The sequence below is a fragment of the Mustela erminea genome, chromosome X (genome assembly GCF_009829155.1).
Source record: "Mustela erminea isolate mMusErm1 chromosome X, mMusErm1.Pri, whole genome shotgun sequence".
In the NCBI taxonomy this organism is placed as follows: domain Eukaryota; kingdom Metazoa; phylum Chordata; class Mammalia; order Carnivora; family Mustelidae; genus Mustela; species Mustela erminea.
This window is the reverse complement of record NC_045635.1, coordinates 83,394,313-83,417,377: the sequence shown is the minus strand read 5'-3', so window position 1 is coordinate 83,417,377 and position 23,065 is coordinate 83,394,313. Positions and strand designations below refer to the sequence as shown.

Genomic DNA, 23,065 nt, shown 5'->3' with positions numbered 1-23,065 from the left:
CGGGACGTGGAACTTGTCCTTGAGTTGACAGTCTACACGCAGAGGAAGACAAAAGTAGGTGACCAAGGCGAACCACCTGGGGCCTTCGCTCCCTGGCAGGGGCACTCTTACCAGGTGCTCATAGGGGGCAGGAGTAGAGGTGGGCTGGGGTGCTCAGGAGAAGGGTCTGGGGGCCAGGGGCGGGGGCCAGGGGCGGAAGCCAGGGAGCAGAGGTGGGGTTCGTGGAGGTTGCAGGGTACAACACCCGTGAAGCCGGCGTCATTGTGCCTGGCACGTGGAGCAGAGAAATCCCTCCATGAAGGTGTCTCTCCTTGACTGCCAGCCTGGGCAGGAGGGTCAGTATCCTTGGGGTCTGTCTACACACCCTTGGGGACCAGTTGGCAACCCACCCCCCTGCATTTAACGCACAAGACTGGCAGCGATGGTTGCCGCTCGCTGCGCGCCCATTTGGCATCCTTCTCCCTCCCCTGCAAAGCAGCTGTTAAACCTACTTCCAGGCCCACTCCCTTCCTCGGGATCCCAAGTTCAAATTCCTGGCAGAGGGAGAAGGGTCGGCCCCCTCTTCTTTCCAGGGAACCTCTTTTCTGCCCTCTCCTCTGTCCCTTCGGTGACTTCCATCCAAAAGGAGCCGGTGGAGCCCTCCATGAACTCCCCGTCAGGGTGGTGGGGCAGACGCTGAGGGGGCCTGGCAGGGCTATGGCCGGTCCACTGGGAGACACATCTCCGTCACCCCCACCCAAGCTCCTGGCACCCCTTGCAGGAAAGGAGGAACATAGCCCTGTGCATGGACCCATTCTGTGGATCTGGACGCCTCCTGCTGCCACCCCTCCCAACACTGCCAGACCTCTCCCAGCAACTCTGGCCCCTGCATCACCAAAGCCAGCTTCCCTGAGTGTCTTTGACGTGTCAAGCAGTGGTCCTCTTTCCCTGAGCCCTGGCCCACAACACAGGCAACAAGAAACTTCCCTTGGCAGCGCTGCCTCTGTGCCTGGTGCCCTCTCCTGGTCTCTCTGGGATGCAACTCTGGGCCACTGTGCCCTGGGCATCAGCACTCTGTGCCTGCTCTGCCTTCTGATGCTGTCCTCCACAAAGACCATATAGTTGTATCAGTTCCTCCCTTCTCCTGGAGTTTGGCTGGCAGGTGGATTACAACCCCTCAGCTTTTAACAGACCCGCCCAACTCCCTACCATCTCTGGGCTGACTAGAAGGTATGGGGACCTGCCAGGTCCCAGGACCATCTCTGGGGAATCTTCCAACCTACAACGGGGACACCACCTCTCCCCAGGCACTGGCACCTTGGATGGCCAGAACGTGACTTGTGATTGCTGTGACAACACACCCCCATCAGGGCGCTCTCTCTCTCTCTCTCTCTCTCTCTCTCTCTCACACACACACACACACACACACACACACACACACACACGGACACACACAGCTTGCCACCCCTCCCCAGGCTTCCTCTGCTGGCTGTCCTGTTTCCTAAGAGTTGCTAATGCGACCAGCCCTTTCTCCCAAGCCAGCCTCGGGTGGACTGGGCAATGTTTCCCAAGTAGGAGGGCCCTGGACACTCCAAGTGGAGCCTGCTGGGCCAATGCTGTCTTCAGCAACACACCTGTTTGTGCTCAGCCTCTTGAATCTCAACACAGAGGCAGGTCTTTTTCCTCCCGGCTCGGGCTCCCAAATTAACAGGCGCCTCCCCACTCTGCGCTCTGCCAAATCCCCATTCCAGTGCTGCCACAGGCAATTGTCCCCCATCTCCAAGGCAGGCCCTTGGCCCTTTCAGGCCACCGCTGACTTCTACCTCAGGGAGGGCCTTGGAGACTGTCTGCTCATCTCCTGAGCGACTATCTGTCACAGAGAAGACTGTTGGCCTCCAAGGGTCACCAGGTTGTGGTCCTGGCTCGAGGCAAGAGCCTCCTGTGCATCTGCTGGCCCTGCCCTTCCCAAAGCCTTCCCCCTGCACCTGGGAGCTCGGGCCCCTGGTCTGCCCTCTATCCCTTGGATGGCTGCTGTGCCAGGCAGGAGCCCCAGGGGCAGTGGAGGGGGTTCGGGGGCATGCCTGCCAGTCAGGGCCCGATGAAGACATTTGGAGGCTGTCAGCAGCAGGAAGACCATGGTACACCCCCAACATGTAATGCCGAATGGAACGGCATGGGACCACCAAGCCCCATGCCTGCCTGCCCCTGCCTGCCAACTGGCCCACCTGCCTGCTATGAGGAACAGATTCTCTCCGGGCTTCCCCATGGTAAACAGTTGTCAAGGGCATCAAAGCTACAGCTTGGCACACTGTGTCGGGGAAGGACCCTGCCTTGATGGGGCCCACCCCAGCCTGGCCTGCCTCTGGGGAAAATCTGGGGGGCCCATCCCCACGGACTGCCTTCCAGCTCCACCAAAGGCCTGGTCTTGCTTCTCAGGCATCTCCCGGTGACGTCTACATCAGGTGCCTGCACGTACTGGCTGCACACTGACTCCCAGTGCCTTCCCCGGCTTGCTACCCCTCCTAGAGGTCTTGGGATTTGACCTCCCAGCCCCCCCTACCCCTGTGAAGAGCACACGCAGGAAGTTGCAGACTTCCTGCTTCCCAGCCCATACAGCCAGTCTCAGACTCTGCCTCCTCACCGGGACCCTAGCTAGCTCCAGTCTCACTGCAGTTCCCCCCACCAGCCCCTCACTTTGATGTGCCCACCCCACAGAGTGGCACGGCCCTCACCAGGCCAATCTTTAAGCTGCCACAGTAGCGTTCAGCGGACAGCTGGACAACTGTGGCCAGGGCTGGCCCCAGGCTCCCTTCTGCCCCCAGTGCAGCTGGTCTAGGATGCAGGCGAGTGCCTCACTGCAGTCCAGCGCAGTCCCACGGAGGATGAGCCAGTCCCTCGTGTGCCACACATGCTGCGGGCCTCACCTCACACCCTGTCACTTCCCTCCTCCTCTCTGCTCATGGCCTCTGGGGCACCCTGAGGCCAGGCTCCTTTCCCCTTACTGCCTCTTGTTTTTCTGTGTGGCCTGGGATGTCCTCCCTCAGGCCCTGATTACAGACAGAGTCTCCTGTGTGGTTTCCGAATTCCTTCACACTCTTCCACTGAGAGGGTTGTCTCACAGATCAACTTGGAATTTACGTCTGTGCAGGCTGGGAGGGGTGACCCAAATTTTACTCCCCCCCCCCGCCCCGCCCCGCCCCGTGGATAACAGGTTAACCCAGCACCATTGATCACTTCAGGCTCATGCTGCCTGCCTGCGTGTGGCACATCTGGGACCCTCGTGCACCCAGCCCAGCTGAGCATCCCCTCTGTGGCTCCCTGGTGTGAGTCTCCCCCGAGGCACACCTTTCTCCCAGGAACCTCTAACTGACTGGGGGACCCTCAGCTCACTGGGGGGCCTGATGGTAGGTGCTGTGTGTGTTAGCAGGGAGGTGAGTGTGGGTGCTTGTGAGCAGGCCTCTGCCCCAGGTTTCTTCTTGGGACACATTCTGGCCCACAGGAGACGTAGGAACCCTGTTGCCTGGCTGACTTTAGCAACATGGGAAAGTGGAGACTGGTTTCTTCCCTTCCCAAAATTACTTGATTTGTGTGAAAGAAAAGCAAGTATAATAGAGTGTTGTGTGTATCTTCATAAATATTATGTTGTTGCATCATATATGTGATTTTATATTTTCTATGAAAATATAAATTATCTTTGTAATGCTACACAAAGAATGGCATAGTAGTTTCTACCTGTTGACAGATATATTGAGCTTGCCTGGGAAAAAGTAAGAGATTCATTTTTTTTCTGTTTTTTGTGCCTTTCGAATTCTTTACATATATATTTTTTCATTCTAAAATATTTAATAAGAAACAATTGTTGATTTATATAAAAGTTCTTGATGGAGCATCATCATCCTAATGTCATTTTTTTGAACGCTTATTAATTTTATTATTTTGTTTCTTTTTTCTTTCTGACTTTTAAGTAGATATACATAGTTTACAAATTTTGACAGGTTTATCTCTTCCTGTTCAATATTTTATACCTCATTTCTTTTTCTATCTCATTGCAGTGTCAAAGACCTCCGGAACAATAGTATTGATGATACAGTACATACTTGTCTTGTTTCCCATTTTAATGGTTGATGTTTCAGTAGTAAGGTTGATGTTTGCTGTGTAGGTTTTTGATTAAGTAATCTATCATATATTTATATAATAGAAGTATAAAGCAGTAAAAATGAACGAGTTAGATCTTTATATATCAATCTAGACAGTTCTCAGAAACCTAATGTTGTGTGAAATAAGCAATTTGTAGAAAGATATGGATAATGTCATTTATATATTTTTAAGCATATGAAACAATGCTATGTATTATTTTGTATAGATAAATTTCCAGAATAATTCAAAATGGGTACTGAAAGATGCACATCAATTTTACAATATCAATTACTTCTGGGAAAGGATGGAAGAAAGTGTGACTCTAATAGTGTATGTAGCTTAATTTGATCTGTAATAACAAAGATATTAAACAAATAAAAGAAAAAGTATTAATGTTTGTTAATTATGGATGATATATACATATAATCTCATTTTTCTCTGTATCTTTCTTTTTTTAAATAGAAAGAAAAATGAATTGTTTGTGCAATACAACCAATAAAAAAAGACCTTCACAGAGATGCCTGGGTGGTTCATTCTGTTAAGCATCTACCTTCAGCTCAGGTCATGATCTCAGGGTCCTTGGATCAAGGCACCTTGGAGCCCTGTGTCAGACCCCCTGCTCAGCGGGGAGTCTGCTTCTCCTTCTCCCTCTGTCCCTCCCCTGTTCATGCTCTCTTTTTCTTAAGTAAATAAAATCTTTGAAAAAAGGTCCTCACCTAAACACATCCTCAAATAATTTCAGAACAATAAAGATTAAAAGGAGACCCTGAAATCTTTTGAGAGTAGGGGGAAAGTCATCTACAAATCATATTGACATCAGACTTCTTATTCAAAACACTGGATGGTGAATGTCAATGAATAAATGCCTTTAAATCCTTAGGAAATATACTTTTCTCTATTATTCTATCTCTAAACACATTATCAAGTAGTTATGTGATGACAGTAAAGACATTTTTGAGACTGAAAGCACTCACAAATTTTATCTCCCATGGACCTTCTTTTAGGAGTTATTTGAACATGTCTTCCAACTAAACAAGGTAGTACTCAAGTCAAAAGAACTATAGAATCAAGGAAATGGTGATCCAAGTTGGGAAAGCAATGAAGGTTAATTTTAAGATAACACCAATCAGCACATTTGGTTGACCAGACCAAAGTGGAACAAAATGGCAGAGGATTTGAGGTACTTGGTGAACTCATGAATAAAGGGAACTTGGTAAAATTAGTTGAGAGGTTAGAAAAATTAGAGGCAAATAAGGGAGGAAAAACAATTAGCAGAACCTCTAAGAAAATATTACAGTGATACTTCCCAATGAACTATGCCTTCTTGTATCCATACCATTGTGTAGTCCCTTCCCACATTGACTCTGGACCTGGCCTTGTGAAACTTTTTGGGCATTATTTATTTGAAATTCAAATTTAACTGGGCATCTTCTATTTTTAGTGCTATCTGTAACTACCTTAGCTACAGGAAAATCAGGCTGTAGCTAATCTGCCATCTAACTTCAGCCACATGAATAAACTCAGGCAAGATTAGCAGAAGAACCAACCAGTTAAGCCCAGTGCAAGTCCCTGATCCACAAAATGATGAGCACAGAAGATGGCTGTTTTAAGCTACTGAGTTTTGGAGTTTTTGTTTTGTTTTGTTTTGTTTTTGTTTTGTTTTTTTTTACATAGCAATAGGCAATAGATATACAAAACAAAAGAAAAATGTGCACTTGCTCCAAATATGCAACATATTAAGATAGGGTTCAGCATTTGACAGTGTTTAAGGAAATAGAATCTATGGAATCTCGAAATTAAGAGCAATATCCCTTAAGTGACTCAAGAGCCTTGACTTTGGATTCCAGAACATTTCTAAGAAACTATAGTGACACCAGAAGACAGGAGATAAGTGGACCATGGCTACAGGGCTCTCAGAACAGTCTGAAGTGACCAACTGCATGTAAAGGCAACCCCCCGCAACGTCCCACAAAAGATGTAGGTTGAACGTGTGAAAGCACCTGGGAGAGCCAGTGGTGTCATCATCAAAGGAATGCCTTTATGGGGTCTTGAAAGCAAGAGGAGCTTGTCCTTCTAGTGGAGGAAATGCTGCTGATATTTCTTCTTTATATACCATATGCATATCTAGCTATATCATCCATATCTACATAGTAAGTTCCAGTTTACTTTTTTTTTAAAATATTTTATTTATTTATTTGACAGAGAGAGATCACAAGTAGGCAGAGAGACAGGCAGAGAGAGAGAGAGAGGGAAGCAGGCTCCCTGCTGAGCAGAGAGCCCGATGCAGGACTCGATCCCAGGACCCTGATATCATGACCTGAGCGGAAGGCAGTGGCTTAACCCACTGAGCCACCCAGGCACCCTCTAGTTTACTTTTATATTATGTTCTGTAACAACTGAGTCTCCCAGTAAGGTTTTCTGCTTTGAACTCTGAAAGTTGAAAATCATGAACAGAATTTAGATGATTACAACTATATAAAATGATGCTCGTTGTTGAGCCACGTAGTGTCCTAATACTCAAGTCCCTTTTGTATAGTTATAGAAAATGACTCACCTATCACTTGGGGATGATATTTCAAGTTGGCAAAAAACTTAATAAAATACAGCTGGCAGAACTAGGTATGTAAAAGATGATAAAAGAAGAAAGGCCAGTAGAGCTGGTATCCTCATTCTATAAAGTGAGAAGTGAACAAATCTTGGTGGAGGTTTAGGTAAAAAATAAATGTTTATATATATCATTTAAAGTTGCATTTACTTTCTGTATTTTAATTGATTTCATGGCCTATTTACTCCTTAAGAAAGCAAGCTTCCTAAGGGCTACCCCTGTCTTACTTGCTACCAAATTCCAAATGCTTTAAAGAGTGTCTGGCACACATGGTGCTCAATAATAGTTGTTGGCTGTATGATTAAACTATGATTACTAATAATACTATAAGAATAGGAATAAGAATGGGGGAGCAAGAATTATGAAATAAATGAGCTTCAGTGTCCTATTTTCATAGCAGAAGGTCATTAGAGGTATAAGTGTATTATTGGCATTTTGAAGATAACCTCAACAGTAGTTCTCAGTCTTGGCACTACTAATGTTTTGGCCTGGAGACTGTTCTGGGTATTGCAGGATCTCTGGCCTTTACCCACAATATGTCGTTAGTGCCCTTGTCCTCAGCTGTGACAACAAAAAATATTTCTAAACACTGACAAATTTATGCTGAGGGTGCAAAATTACCCTGGTTGAACATCACCGCAACAGAAGGAGCTAAAATCAGAAAAGGTAAGAAAGGTTGCCACTGGACTCTAGAGAGTGGTACTATGTCTAGGGAAGAGCAGGAGGGGACATTATTCATTTTCATCATAAATTCTGTACTAATTGCATTGTTATCATATGTATGTATTGGTCTGAGATAGGAAAACAGTAGTAAAGTGGAATCAATAAGACTTTGAGACAAACTAGCCATACAGAGTAAGGGAGAAGGAAGAAATCAGTATAACCAGGTTTCTGGCAGAGGCAACTGGGTGGATGGTGGTTGTGTCCATGGACACAGGGAAGACAAGAGGGGAAAACCTTTTGGTGTGGGATTGGAGAATGATGGCTCCAATTTCAAACATGTTTACATGAAAAAGCTGCAAGATATGCAATCTGTAGACATTAAATTAATTAATCTTATATTCAGGATATATTGACATATGAGTCATTAACATACAGATGATAACCGAAGCCATAGCAATGGATGAGTTTCCTGAAAAGAGAAGAAACCTGAGAGCAAGATATAGAGTACGCTACATTCTGATTGTTTTTCATGCTTCTGCATTTTAAAAATTAATTAGGACCATATTGTAAATGTTGTTTAATTAATTTTAAAACAAATTTCTCTTTCCAAACATAATACTTATTTATTGAAAATATTTTAAAAATAAATAGATAAGCATGAATTCCTGTCCAGAATCAGAATTGCAGCTTTACTGCTAGACAATCAAATCGAGTAGGCACTGAGCTCTAAGTACATGTGAGCCAGATGGAGATTCAATAGTAAACAAAACAGTCACCATTCTTGTGTTCATAGAGCTTACCATGTAGTGGGGAATACAGGCAAAGAAAACAGAGTATACAATGGAGTCTGATGAATGCCAAGAAAATTAGTGCTGAAAAGCCACTTCAACTAAAGATGCAATAGGATGTGATTTAAGCATCTTTTGTGTTACTCATTTTTCTCTTAATCGGCATGAGTTCAGTTGCCAGGACAGGAAGAAATTGTGTTGCATGTTTCTTTGCCCCCTGTGCTGTGTATTAAGAAAGCTCAGAAAGGCTGACAGAAAACATGGAGTTGTTTGCCTTCCTCAGCCTGACTAGAGACTGTCAAAACCAAGTCTGGGCATACACTGAGCTCTAACTTCTTCACAGAGAGCATCTCTATTAATTTAAATTGGTTTTATGCTTGACAGTCTGTTCAGTTAATTTTCCAGGAACTCTCTAGTTGCATTTCTATATTCTCAAGTCAGTCACTAGATAATACTGAATTTCAGAAAGGGGAGAGATAGTATATGTATTTCTTTCTTTTTTTATTGTAGTAAGGACACTTAATGTGAGAAATATCATCTTAATAAATGTGTGTATTTCTTAAAGGTAAGAAGCATGCACAAATTGACAATAAAAGCCACCACGGAGCAGAAGATTTATAATAAGAAGCATAGACAAATGGGCAAAATAAGGAATACAGTGACAGGTCAATTTGCAAGAAGTAATCTGTCTCCAAGGTAGCACTGGAGATCAGTCTTACCCCAAGCAGCAAGAAGAGGAGAAACTGAACATTCAACAGCCCCTTAGCTACCTCTGTCTAATGACTTGGGGCATAAGGTAAACTCTTGGTTTCAGAGAAAACAACTTGGAACCTTGTCCTTGATGGATTTTCTAAAAAAGAACTGCTTCCATGAAACCTGATTATCTCTCAAAGATGGGGAGTCAAAATGGCATAGCACAATAGATAAAGACAGGTAAGGGAGAGAAAGAGAAAAAGGACCTGAAAAATGCATGGCAGATAAAGAAAATTCATCTGGAAAAAAAGTAGATGAAAATTGTCACCAAATATTTTACCGTGAATTAGAAAGTTTTAATGAAGCAATTAAGCAAGAGCTCAAGAAAGGGATGGCAAGATAAGAATGAACTGCGATATGAGCTGTCAGGCCTCGGGGAAAATGTAAGAGAATTACAAAGAGGAAAGCAAAAATGACAGAAACACAGGCAAGAAAGAAACTATAGCAAAACTCTAGGAATTAATGTCAAGTCTATGTAAATTTAGGACAAAGACCAAAACAAATGTGGTGCTTATGGTAATGGAACAAATGTAATGGTGATAAGCCAGATGAAATAGAAATGATATAATTAACAGCAATTGGGAGAGGAAAGAAAAGGTGGGAGGTAATATAAGTATGTTGATTTTCTTATCCTTAGTAGCTGCAGTCAAAAGATACCATCTAAAGCAGACAAACTTGGCAAAAGAGTCTAAGTATATTCAGTAGCACAAAGGGAAACACTAAGAAATATAACTTAATCAATGAAAATTGGTGGATCAAAAAAGGAGAGGGAAAAGGGAAGAAAGGAAATGCAAATGATCATTGAATCATTATTTGCAATATCAAGAAAAAATGGGGAATAAAACACTAAATATCCACACATAGGGGACTGACTAAATAATTATGACATATTTATGCCACAAAATACTATTTGGCTGTAAACTAAAAAATAATTTTATGTAATGATATCAAAAGACTGACAAGATTATTATATGTGTGTGAAATATATAGATGTAGATATAGATATAGATATATATAAATTTCTCTGGACTTGTGCACAAGAAACTGGTAATATTGCCTGTGGTGGGGAAGCACTGGGTAGTGGTGACAGAGGTGGGAAAGAGAGTTTTAATATATACTCTTTGTTATCTGAACTTTGAACCAGTAGGATATAACTTATTTTTAAAAAACAAATTAATTTAAGATGAAATGTGAAGAGTTGGTTGACTTGTCTTTGCACAGTCTTGTGGATATCATGCTATGGGAGTTGCCTAATAGACACTTTGTAGAGCTTCCTAACTTCACATACAATGTTTCTTGTTCTAACCCCCAAAGACTGAGGCAAATACATAGCAAGGGCAGTGTTCTGGTTGCCAACATGGCCCCCTGCATCCCTGCCCATTCTTAGTCCCTTTAGCAAGCAAAAATGATAATGTTATAAAAATATTGAACTAAACTATATATAATTCCCCCTGTAAATAATGTTCTCATGTAGCCCATTCACCATTAAAGCTACTTAAAATTATAACCTCACACAAGGAGAAGTAAGCTACTGCCTATACCTTGCTCAAGAAACTTGAGTTCTCAAAGCTAATTTTAAAAACTCATAGCCATCGAATATACTCAGCCATCAGAAAGGGTGAATATTTACCATTTGCATCGATGTGGATGGAACTGGAGGGTATTACGCTGAGTGAAATAAGTCAATCAGAGGAAGACAATTATCATATGGTTTCACTCATATGTGGAATATAGGAAACAGCAGAGGACCATAGGGGAAGGAAGGGAAAACTGAATGAGAAGTCATCAAAGAGGGAGAAAAACCATGTGAGACTCTTTTATTTTTTATTTTATTTTTTTAGAAGATTTTATTTATTTATTTGAAAGACAGAGATCACAAATAGGCAGAGAGACAGGAGGAAGCAGGCTCCCTGCTGAGCAGAGACCCCCCCCCCATTGGGGGCTTGATCCCAGAACCCTGGGATCATGACCAGAGCAGAAGGCAGAGGCTTTAACCCACTGAGCCATCCAGGTGTCCCCCATGTGAGACTCTAAACTATAGGAAGAAAAAAACCGAGGGTTGCTGGAGGGGAGATTAGTAGGAGGATGGGGTAATTTGGTGATGGGCATTAAGGAGGGCACATGATGTGATGAGCACTGGGTGTTATACTCAACTGATGAATTGTTGAACACTACATCAGAGACTAATTATGTACTATATGTTGGTTAATTAAACTTAAATTTAGAAAAAGAAAAAAGAAACCTCATAGCAATAAATTTAGAGTTTTGCTAAATTCCAAAAGCTCTCATTACATATCAGAAAGCAGGCCTGGAAAACTCTGACAATAGATCTTTGCTAGATGCTATAAGTAGTAAGAGGTAGTAAGAGGCACCTAAAGGGAGTGTACCTGGGAGAGGAATTTTGTGGAGGGAAAGAGAAGAAGGAATCACAGCCAGCCATGTTTCCCGACTCAAATCAAGCCCTAGATCAAAACTCTGGGAGAGGGGTGGGATGGGGATTAGAAACGACTAGATCCGATATTGGAATATCTCAGGGCATTGGGGTTAGTTTCTCACTTCCCTAGGCACGGACTTCAAAAAGTGTGGGGTCTGGCATGGGGCAGCCCAAGTGGCAGGGTAGAAAAGGCTGAAAGAGAAGGCTGGTGGGAACACTTCCCTTACCTTACCTCCACATGCCCTCCCTGCCCTGTTTAGAAAGTCACCAAATCCATCTACTACCTAGTTTAAGTCTGGGTAGTGAAAAATACAGAACTTTAGGTACATATTTACATAATGACAATTGATCCTTGTGAGATGCAAATATTTATTCAAAGGAAGATACATGGCATGGTTATTTGAAGTACTCATTTGTGGTCATAACTTGAGCCATCAAGTTACCTTTCCTTCCTTCAATACTGTCCCATATCCATGCATCCAAGAACAAAGAACAATAGAATACTGACAGCTAAATTTAACGGAGACCTTGCCAGGATTAAAAAAAAAAAAAATGATGGAATAAACCAGAAGAACCAGTTTGAACTACTCCACTGCCAGGGGAGAGGGAGCAAGAGGATATAAAGGTAAACTGGGAAAAAAAAAAAAAAAGAAAGGGTTTGGAGGGAGAGTTGGGGGCAGGGAGAGCATTGTGGAACAATAGGACTTAATTCTTGTCCTTTTCCTTTTCCCTCATCTTTAGGAGAGACTGTGGTGAAGCACTTGACCATTCCCCTTTTTTACTGCTGTCCCCAAAGCAGTCAAAACCACAGATAATGTCTAGTGTGTTGGCACATGGACTAAGAACAGTGGAATCGAAGTAGAAGTGCATTTTAAGAGAAGATATAAAGACCATGCCTATTCACAAGCTAACAAACCCAAATACATGGGACTAAAACCCCAAAAGAAATGGGAAAGATCATTATTTAAAAAAAAAAAAAACCTTCACTAAATGGAAGAAGGATTTAGATAAACGTGCCTAGATGAGAAAATTATAAAGATGCCAATGCTTGCCAATTAGTCCGTAGACTCAGGGCAATTTCAATGAAAGCATTACAAATCGGGATTCTGCAGGGACTGGCGGACAGACGGACGGGGACTGGTCCCCCGGCTCTCCCGCCGCCGCCACGGCGGGCCGGCGCGGGGCTGTGCGACGAGGCCCGATTCCTGCAGCGCGGGCTGGCGGCATCACAGAGCTCCGCGAGCCTGAGTCGCCTGGACTCTTGCAGTTCCTGGCCAAGTGCGTGCCACAAAGCAGACGCTGTGAACAGCAGAAGCTTACGATTCTACAGATGTTCTACGGGTGACAAAAGAGCCCATCGGTGGAGGATCCTATCTCACCCAAATCTGTGAAAGTGATTTCCCAGCAACTGCTCTGGTTGATACAACCCAAGAACAGGATTCTTTTCTTTTTGGCCACTAAATGCCTCAGTGCACCGCACATTCCATGAGGGAAGAAGGGCGGAGCTTCTTGGATGATGATGTGCATTCCGCTGGACAGAATGAGGGCAGAGTGTGACATCTGCGCCACAAACGTGCAGTGTGGACTTCCTCATCTTCCTTCCCGTCCAGCTTCCTGCCTTCTCTATCCACCATGGTGTTTGGTGAGTTTTTCCATCCCCCTGGACAAAAGGAGGAACTTGTCCATTTTAATGTGGCGGGGCGGGGGGCTGGCGAGGCGGGGGCACTTTACGCAGTGCGTTGACCAAAGCAACCTCCTGGACGGTTTCCTTACACCAGACTCAGAAAGCTGCTCACCTGCCCCTCAGAAGACGCCATTCTGGAGCCATAGGATGACTGACTACAGTGAGGCCAATAAAGTGTACTATTTTAATTGGAACACCTTCTTATTGTATTATGTTTTGCATTTTCATTTAAATGTCATTGGAAGCTGCGATGTTATTGGAAGAACTGTACGTGTTTTCTTTCTGCCAGGAGATGGAGTATTGGGGCATTGAGGAGCTCTTCATCACCTTCCACTGCACAAACGCTACCAGGACCCAGAAACACAAGGAAGAAAACCACAGAAAAGAACTGGGACCAGAAGAGCAACGGCATGAGTACCAGCTGCCCCTGTGAAGCGTCTTCTCTGAGATGGAGCTGAAGAAGATTGACAAGAGGTGATTTGGTCAGTTTTGGAAGAAGATCTGGATTCTAATGGAACACCCAGCCTACTGCCTGCCTGTCTGCCAAGATCATTGCTATCTCCTCCGTGAGCATGATGCTGGTCTCCATTATGGCCATGTGTGTCCACAGTATATTGGAGCTCCAGAATGAGAATGGAGAAGTGAATGAATCCATGCTGCAAGACTTGGAGACCGCGTGCAGCTCTTGGTTTGCCTTTGATTTTGCCATCTGGCTGGTTGCTGTTCCCTGTCAAAAGAGATTCTAGAAAAATGCTCTGAACATAATTGACCTTGTCTTCATTATTTCCTTCTATGACACTTGGGATCTAGACACCAAGGTGGAAGAGTGGAAGGACACTGAGAACATGGGCAAAGTGGTTGAGATCCTCAGGCTTGTGAGGCTTTTCCAAATCCTCAAGGTTGCCTGGCACTGCACAGGACTTTGGTCTCTAGGTGCCACACTAAGACATAGCTACCATGAGGTTGGGCTGCTGCTTCTCTTTCTGTTTGTGGGCATTCCCATCTTTTCTGTGCTTATCTACTTTGTGGAGAAAGATGACCACATGTCCAGCCTCACCAGCATCCCCATCTGCTGGTGATGGGCCACCATCAGCTTGACTACTGTGGATGATGGAGACACCCACAGAGTCACCTTGGTCAGGAATCTTATTGCCAGCACATGCATCGTCTGTGGCATCTTGGTGACCGGGTCGGTGTCTCCACATTATCTTCAGCAAGTTTTCCAGAAGCAGAAGGACGCTGATCTGTACCAGTGCAGTGAGGACCCACCAGGGAAGTGTCATGAGCCATCTTGCTTTAACATTGGAGATATTTGTGCACACTGGATGCACGTCTTCACTATAGTCTATCTTCTGTGGGAGCTGTGGTGAGCAATCCCAATTCCACAGATGTTTCAAGCATCAAAGACAATGAGAATGTTTATAACACAGCATCCTGGGAGAATTATACTGCAAAATGAACAGGGACCTTTGTGCCTATATCTTGTGTCCCTTCCTGATGTTAGGTTAACACAGCTTTAATAAACCTCAGTAGGTTCATTAAAATAATTGGATTCTCAGGGTATACCTTTCTGCCATACTTGGGGGTTTGTTGCTCCAAAATGATAGAATCTTCTTTATTTTCCTCCATAAAGTGAATTAAATGCTTGTTCTGAAATTATTTTTTACGAGAGAGTTGAGTTAAGATTTTTGGTAAATGGTATTGGGTGGGATTTATTGCTATGGCTTATGTATCAGTCTGTGTTTCTCACCTACTCACATTACCTTAACTGTTAATTAATGATAAGCAGAATCAAAGGCTCAGCAACTGAAGACTACATGCATGTTAGATCCACAAAATGAGACAATGCATGTAAATCCAAGTTCATATTCTAGACATGGAAATTAGGACCCTAATTATGGGGGGAAATTGGATTCAATAACAAAGGCATTAGTATAACTAATTATTCTTCAAGGAAAATTAGGATACAAAGTCTCCCTATATGCAAATATACAGATGTTAACAAAACATATGTGCACAAAAACGCACACATTACACATACACACCACTGGTAGGTTAAAAAAAAAAGGACCTAACTCTAAAAAGAAAACTGTATTTATATTAAAAGGAAATATAGGCAAAAATTTTCTAGTAAATGTGGGATGTGAAGACTGTCCTAAAGAAACAAAACTATAAAAGTAAAGTAGAAAACATGGACAAAAACAGAAAACTTAAATTCCAGATTGATTGAATGTACCACACCAAAAAAAAAAAAAAAGTCAAGAAAAGCGTTGAGAAAAACCATTGCAACATGTGAGTTCAACATGTGACAACAGTCAAAATCCAAGTAACAGCTAACGATGACCCAAGTGCAAAGTACGGTAAGTCTATACATAGAAAATGCACTTGCTTTTCTTTCACACAAATCAAGTAATTTTGGGAAGGGAAGAAACCAGTCTCCACTTTCCCATGTTGCTAAAGTCAGCCAGGCAACAGGGTTCCTACGTCTCCTGTGGGCCAGAATGTGTCCCAAGAAGAAACCTGGGGCAGAGGCCTGCTCACAAGCACCCACACTCACCTCCCTGCTAACACACACAGCACCTACCATCAGGCCCCCCAGTGAGCTGAGGGTCCCCCAGTCAGTTAGAGGTTCCTGGGAGAAAGGTGTGCCTCGGGGGAGACTCACACCAGGGAGCCACAGAGGGGATGCTCAGCTGGGCTGGGTGCACGAGGGTCCCAGATGTGCCACACGCAGGCAGGCAGCATGAGCCTGAAGTGATCAATGGTGCTGGGTTAACCTGTTATCCACGGGGCGGGGCGGGGCGGGGGGGGAGTAAAATTTGGGTCACCCCTCCCAGCCTGCACAGACGTAAATTCCAAGTTGATCTGTGAGACAACCCTCTCAGTGGAAGAGTGTGAAGGAATTCGGAAACCACACAGGAGACTCTGTCTGTAATCAGGGCCTGAGGGAGGACATCCCAGGCCACACAGAAAAACAAGAGGCAGTAAGGGGAAAGGAGCCTGGCCTCAGGGTGCCCCAGAGGCCATGAGCAGAGAGGAGGAGGGAAGTGACAGGGTGTGAGGTGAGGCCCGCAGCATGTGTGGCACACGAGGGACTGGCTCATCCTCCGTGGGACTGCGCTGGACTGCAGTGAGGCACTCGCCTGCATCCTAGACCAGCTGCACTGGGGGCAGAAGGGAGCCCTGGCCACAGTTGTCCAGCTGTCCGCTGAACGCTGCTGTGGCAGCTTAAAGATTGGCCTGGTGAGGGCCGTGCCACTCTGTGGGGTGGGCACATCAAAGTGAGGGGCTGGTGGGGGGAACTGCAGTGAGACTGGAGCTAGCTAGGGTCCCGGTGAGGAGGCAGAGTCTGAGACTGGCTGTATGGGCTGGGAAGCAGGAAGTCTGCAACTTCCTGCGTGTGCTCTTCACAGGGGTAGGGGGGGCTGGGAGGTCAAATCCCAAGACCTCTAGGAGGGGTAGCAAGCCGGGGAAGGCACTGGGAGTCAGTGTGCAGCCAGTACGTGCAGGCACCTGATGTAGACGTCACCGGGAGATGCCTGAGAAGCAAGACCAGGCCTTTGGTGGAGCTGGAAGGCAGTCCGTGGGGATGGGCCCCCCAGATTTTCCCCAGAGGCAGGCCAGGCTGGGGTGGGCCCCATCAAGGCAGGGTCCTTCCCCGACACAGTGTGCCAAGCTGTAGCTTTGATGCCCTTGACAACTGTTTACCATGGGGAAGCCCGGAAGGAATCTGTTCCTCGTAGCAGGCAGGTGGGCCAGTTGGCAGGCAGGGGCAGGCAGGCATGGGGCTTGGTGGTCCCATGCCGTTCCATTCGGCATTACATGTTGGGGGTGTACCATGGTCTTCCTGCTGCTGACAGCCTCCAAATGTCTTCATCGGGCCCTGACTGGCAGGCATGCCCCCGAACCCCCTCCACTGTCCCTGGGGCTCCTGCCTGGCACAGCAGCCATCCAAGGGATAGAGGGCAGACCAGGGGCCCGAGCTCCCAGGTGCAGGGGGAAGGCTTTGGGAAGGGCAGGGCCAGCAGATGCACAGGAGGCTCTTGCCTCGAGCCAGGACCACAACCTGGTGACCCTTGGAGGCCAACAGTCTTCTCTGTGACAGATAGTCGCTCAGGAGATGAGCAGACAGTCTCCAAGGCCCTCCCTCAGGTAGAAGTCAGCGGTGGCCTGAAAGGGCCAAGGGCCTGCCTTGGAGATGGGGGACAATTGCCTGTGGCAGCACTGGAATGGGGATTTGGCAGAGCGCAGAGTGGGGAGGCGCCTGTTAATTTGGGAGCCCGAGCCGGGAGGAAAAAGACCTGCCTCTGTGTTGAGATTCAAGAGGCTGAGCACAAACAGGTGTGTTGCTGAAGACAGCATTGGCCCAGCAGGCTCCACTTGGAGTGTCCAGGGCCCTCCTACTTGGGAAACATTGCCCAGTCCACCCGAGGCTGGCTTGGGAGAAAGGGCTGGTCGCATTAGCAACTCTTAGGAAACAGGACAGCCAGCAGAGGAAGCCTGGGGAGGGGTGGCAAGCTGTGTGTGTCCGTGTGTGTGTGTGTGTGTGTGTGTGTGTGTGTGTGTGAGAGAGAGAGAGAGAGAGAGAGAGAGAGCGCCCTGATGGGGGTGTGTTGTCACAGCAACCACAAGTCACGTTCTGGCCATCCAAGGTGCCAGTGCCTGGGGAGAGGTGGTGTCCCCGTTGTAGGTTGGAAGATTCCCCAGAGATGGTCCTGGGACCTGGCAGGTCCCCATACCTTCTAGTCAGCCCAGAGATGGTAGGGAGTTGGGCGGGTCTGTTAAAAGCTGAGGGGTTGTAATCCACCTGCCAGCCAAACTCCAGGAGAAGGGAGGAACTGATACAACTATATGGTCTTTGTGGAGGACAGCATCAGAAGGCAGAGCAGGCACAGAGTGCTGATGCCCAGGGCACAGTGGCCCAGAGTTGCATCCCAGAGAGACCAGGAGAGGGCACCAGGCACAGAGGCAGCGCTGCCCAAGAGAAGTTTCTTGTTGCCTGTGTTGTGGGCCAGGGCTCAGGGAAAGAGGACCACTGCTTGACACGTCAAAGACACTCAGGGAAGCTGGCTTTGGTGATGCAGGGGCCAGGGTTGCTGGGAGAGGTCTGGCAGTGTTGGGAGGGGTGGCAGCAGGAGGCGTCCAGATCCACAGAATGGGTCCATGCACAGGGCTAGGTTCCTCCTTTCCTGCAAGGGGTGCCAGGAGCTTGGGTGGGGGTGACGGAGATGTGTCTCCCAGTGGACCGGCCATAGCCCTGCCAGGCCCCCTCAGCGTCTGCCCCACCACCCTGACGGGGAGTTCATGGAGGGCTCCACCGGCTCCTTTTGGATGGAAGTCACCAAAGGGACAGAGGAGAGGGCAGAAAAGAGGTTCCCTGGAAAGAAGAGGGGGCCGACCCTTCTCCCTCTGCCAGGAATTTGAACTTGGGCTCCCGAGGAAGGGAGTGGGCCTGGAAGTAGGTTTAACAGCTGCTTTGCAGGGGAGGGAGAAGGATGCCAAATGGGCGCGCAGCGAGCGGCAACCATCGCTGCCAGTCTTGTGCGTTAAATGCAGGGGGGTGGGTTGCCAACTGGTCCCCAAGGGTGTGTAGACAGACCCCAAGGATACTGACCCTCCTGCCCAGGCTGGCAGTCAAGGAGAGACACCTTCATGGAGGGATTTCTCTGCTCCACGTGCCAGGCACAATGACGCCGGCTTCACGGGTGTTGTACCCTGCAACCTCCACGAACCCCACCTCTGCTCCCTGGCTTCCGCCCCTGGCCCCCGCCCCTGGCCCCCAGACCCTTCTCCTGAGCACCCCAGCCCACCTCTACTCCTGCCCCCCTATGAGCACCTGGTAAGGGTGCCCCTGCCAGGGAGCGAAGGCCCCAGGTGGTTCGCCTTGGTCACCTACTTTTGTCTTCCTCTGCGTGTAGACTGTCAACTCAAGGACAAGTTCCAGGTCCCGTTTTGCCAATCAAAGCACACGACTTTATTGATGATGCGTACAGATGTAGGCTTGGGTGGAGGAAGTCAAGTCAGTAGAGCACAGAGGAGGGGAGTGTCCTTTGTGGATGACTAGGTTCACCATCCATCAGCTCGCAGCGAAGAAGGAGTCAGTGGGAAAGAATTCAACCTAAGAGGCAACAGATGCGTTTGCAGCTCCAGCCCCGACACGCGCCCGGTCTCCTCAAAACAGTCCGGCTGACACAGGGAGACCACCGGAGGCAACACCTCCCCGGCCATGCTCTCATAGGATGTTCTGTAGGCACAGCTGGCTGCTGATAAGATCCCTTTACCGCAGGAGGAAGGCCGCAAGGGAGTAACTGACAATGCACTTTGCCTGCAGACTGCAAAACCAAGAAGTTACTCAGAGCTCCGGGGGGACCCCTGCCTGGCCCAGAAGAGCGTGGTCCTCGGTGGAGCAAGTGTAACTTTCACCCCGTGATGTGGTGGCTAAGGCCGGGTCTTCAACAGCACCCACTGTAGATTCTTTGAATGAGAACACAGGTGGGTGTTCTCCAGCAGGGTTTTGGGTGGATTCGGTTCCGTTCCGCTCCAGATGGCCCTCTACGAGGCCAGGGTGTCAGGGAGAACCTGTGTGTTTCCGTTCCTGATCAAGAGGGACATGGATGAGAGCAGCGTTTGGGCACCCAGCGAGTCCCCTGCCAAGACTGGCTTTCCAGACAAACCCATCGACAGTTTCAAAGCCTGAACCTCAGCACATCCCCTCCCCTCCCCTCCGATATCAAAGGGAACTTCAAGTCTGAATCGGACTTGGCAAGCATGTTATTAATAACTGTCATGCTTATTAACAAATCTAATCCGGCCTGCTGCAGAAATGAGTTGCAGCAACATGACACAGTCTCCCCACACACTTCACTGATGGACATCTTAATCTGGCCCTGGTTTTCAACTGCTGCATTCAAGTTATCCAGAGTACAGAAAGCCTTCTCCCTAATAGGGTCGGGAGTGGGACTGTGTTTCCAACAATGGAGAGGCTGGCCAAATGACTGACTATTGATATCATGGCTAAATGAAAAACCAGCATCCTTGGGCTGAGCAAACCACATTTTTCCCTGAATGAAAGGACACTTAGAGAGGTCAAGTACACACCTGGAATTTATCATACCCTAAGCATCACAAAAGATATGATAATTTTCATTGGGGAAAGGGTGATTCTCTTATTATTAGGACACTGTTCTCTTTGGGAGTCCCTGTGTTCTTACTGTCCAGGGTTCATTGAGCCTCATACTCTGGACTTCGCTTTTCCTAGATCTTTGTTTTTGTTTTTGTTTTTAGATCTCTGATTAAAGCTGAGAACACTCAACTGTCCTCACCTTGTCTGAAGCTTAATGTGGTGCAACCTCTTCTGATTAGTGTGGGTAAACACTGTAGTAAATTCTACCTCTGACCTCCTGACCTGTTTTCACTAAATCACCCATTTGAGTACATCCTACACTTACGCAACACACAGAAGGTTCACCCTCTTCTAAAAACTTTGTGGTGATTGCTGGACATTCTTTTCCTCAACACAATTGTACTAACTACCATCCAACATGGGACTAGGTGCAATGCAAATACATATATATTTTATCTGAGTATCCTCAATTAGACATGTCAACACTCAGAACACAAGGGAATCAAGATCTTTCTTTCTTCACTGAAGGTCTCAATTTTCAAATGTTTCTTCTCTGGCTTTAACCTCATTTACACTCATTCCCCTGTTTCCTCAGAGATACAAATTTGACTTTTCCAACACCAAAGAAAGAAGAAAGGAGACCAAAGGCTGGAAGAGAAAGAGTCAGAGTTGCCTTTGGACCCTGTTTTCTGACTCTGACCTCTCTATCCCAACACTTACCTCCAGGGTATCATACTGCGTAGAGCAATTTTCTGCCTTCTTTGCCTAAATTTATGTCTACAGGTAGGCAAGAGAGAATGGTGATTGGTAGATGTACTGGCACGTAAATACACTCTCTCCAGAATGAGAAATCTAGCTTTCAAATGTCTCCCATACAGGTCTCAGACACACCCGCCACCCTATGCTCCAAATACTTTCATCACCACCCCCTACCACCATCAAATGCTTACTTTTTCCATTTCTTTGTCCTTCCGCCACTCTCTTCACCTCACTTTCTTCCCTCAAATGCCCACCTACCCTTCATTTCTGCCCCACTAATTTTGTTGCTGCTTCCCCCAGAGCCAAAAGGGATTGGGATTAAGTATTACTGTTTTCTTTCTTTTTTGAAGACGGACAGGAACTGAGCGGACAAATGGGCGCTGATTGCAAGTTTGCTTCTACCACCCCCCTGTGGCCAGTTTAGGCGCCACATTTCCTTGAAGAAACCAGTTTCGACTGAATATCCCATAATACTTTTTCTCTTCCTTTCCCTTGAGTTGTGCCGCCCCCTACAGACAAGCAAGGAACCCAAAAGATAGTGGTTGGTGGAGGTTTAGGTCTGGGTGGTAAACCACAATTCTTGTCTTTCACTGATTCAGGACTCTGTCAAATGATTCTCACCTTTCACTCCTGTACCCTAGCATCAGTTCTTCCTCTGACCCCATTCATCATTTAGAGAACTAAAATGAGCTGGTGGGTGTAGCTGGAGGTGTAGGAAAATCTGACTCTACCCCTTCAGATCTCTGCCCCCAGCCCTACGCTGACCCCAAGTCTCCCCAGGTAATGCTCACTCTCACACCAATCTGTACCCATCCAGAGTTTTTTCCTTCTTCATTCAGCTACAAACACATCTTTCTAAGTTCAACAGGAAGCTGATGGAAAACCAAAAAGATCATCTTTTCACAATTCTTAGTCACCTGAGATACACATGACCAATGAGCCATGGTCTCCAAATTCCCCTTCCACCACCAGTGATTCAGGAGTTTGCCCACTTCTCTCCCTTGCCCTAGTACACCAGACCTGTCACCCATTTTTTTATTTGCCACTCTTAAATCCAAAAGAAAATTCATTTCCATTTTGTCTTTCTCTAATTTCCAGGAAAGGAATGCTTCTCATGCTTCTCATGGAGCAACTATTTCTTTTTATACGTTTTATTTTCTTCTAGAATACAGGGAGCAATAGCCCATATCTTCACTCCCCCTCTGCTCAGCCACTAATATCCATCATCTTTCTTGGACCCAGGAGAAAGCAGATTTCATGAAATAAGGCATGAAAGGGAAACTTTAAGTATTTATTTATTTTCTCTGCTCCTGTGTCTTGGAAAACTAGATTTAAAAAAAAAAATTTGTACATGATTTTATATGTTTAGGGAGTTTTCTGCAGTATCTTTTGCTAAAATGTCACCACAGGTTATTTCTGAGGATAAGCTTTAATACAAAACACATTCTAGCTGCAGTGTTAACTGTTAAGGTCGATGGGACACTGAGATGAACATATCTGTCTCTTGGGCAAGATCAAATGGCTTTCCAGACAGGCCTACACAAGGCAGGATTTATCTTGCTTAGTTTGCTATACTCTAGGCTCCACATCTTAATTTTGTCTTCAGTCCAAAAATATGATAACTGATGACCTTACACACAATAGAAATGCATGCATATGTTCACCAATAGACATATATAAGGATGTCTATAGTAGCATTATTCATAATAGCCCCAAACTGGAAACATTCCAAATATCCATCAATAGCAGAATGGATAAACAAAATATAGTATATTCACAAATGGCAATGCATATCATACATGCAATAATATGGATTAACCTCACAGGCTATGTTAGCAAAAAAAGATACAAAAGAATATATATTATGTGATTGTATTTACATGAAGTTTAAAGAACACAAAATTAATTTATCGTGTTAGAAATCTGAATAGTGGTTATCCTTGGGATGTGTTATTGACTAGATAGGGGAATGGAGAAACCTTCCACTACACTGTTAATGTTTTGTTTCTTGCTCATTTTATGAAAATGTATTGAGATGAACACTTAGGATTTGTATACTTTGTTATATCTATGGTATACTTGAACAAAAGTTTACCAAAAGGCCTCAGTGGTGAATTACAAAAATGGGAGGTGAGTGAAT

The 23,065-nt window shown here is 46.0% G+C and overlaps 2 pseudogenes; one reads left to right on the top strand and one right to left on the bottom strand.

The window, feature by feature from the left end:
- The first annotated feature begins 12,643 nt into the window (after window positions 1-12,643).
- On the top strand, window positions 12,644-14,661 carry LOC116583303 (annotated as a pseudogene).
- A 4,332-nt stretch (window positions 14,662-18,993) lies between these two features.
- On the bottom strand, window positions 18,994-20,155 carry LOC116582309 (annotated as a pseudogene).
- Window positions 20,156-23,065: the final 2,910 nt, after the last annotated feature.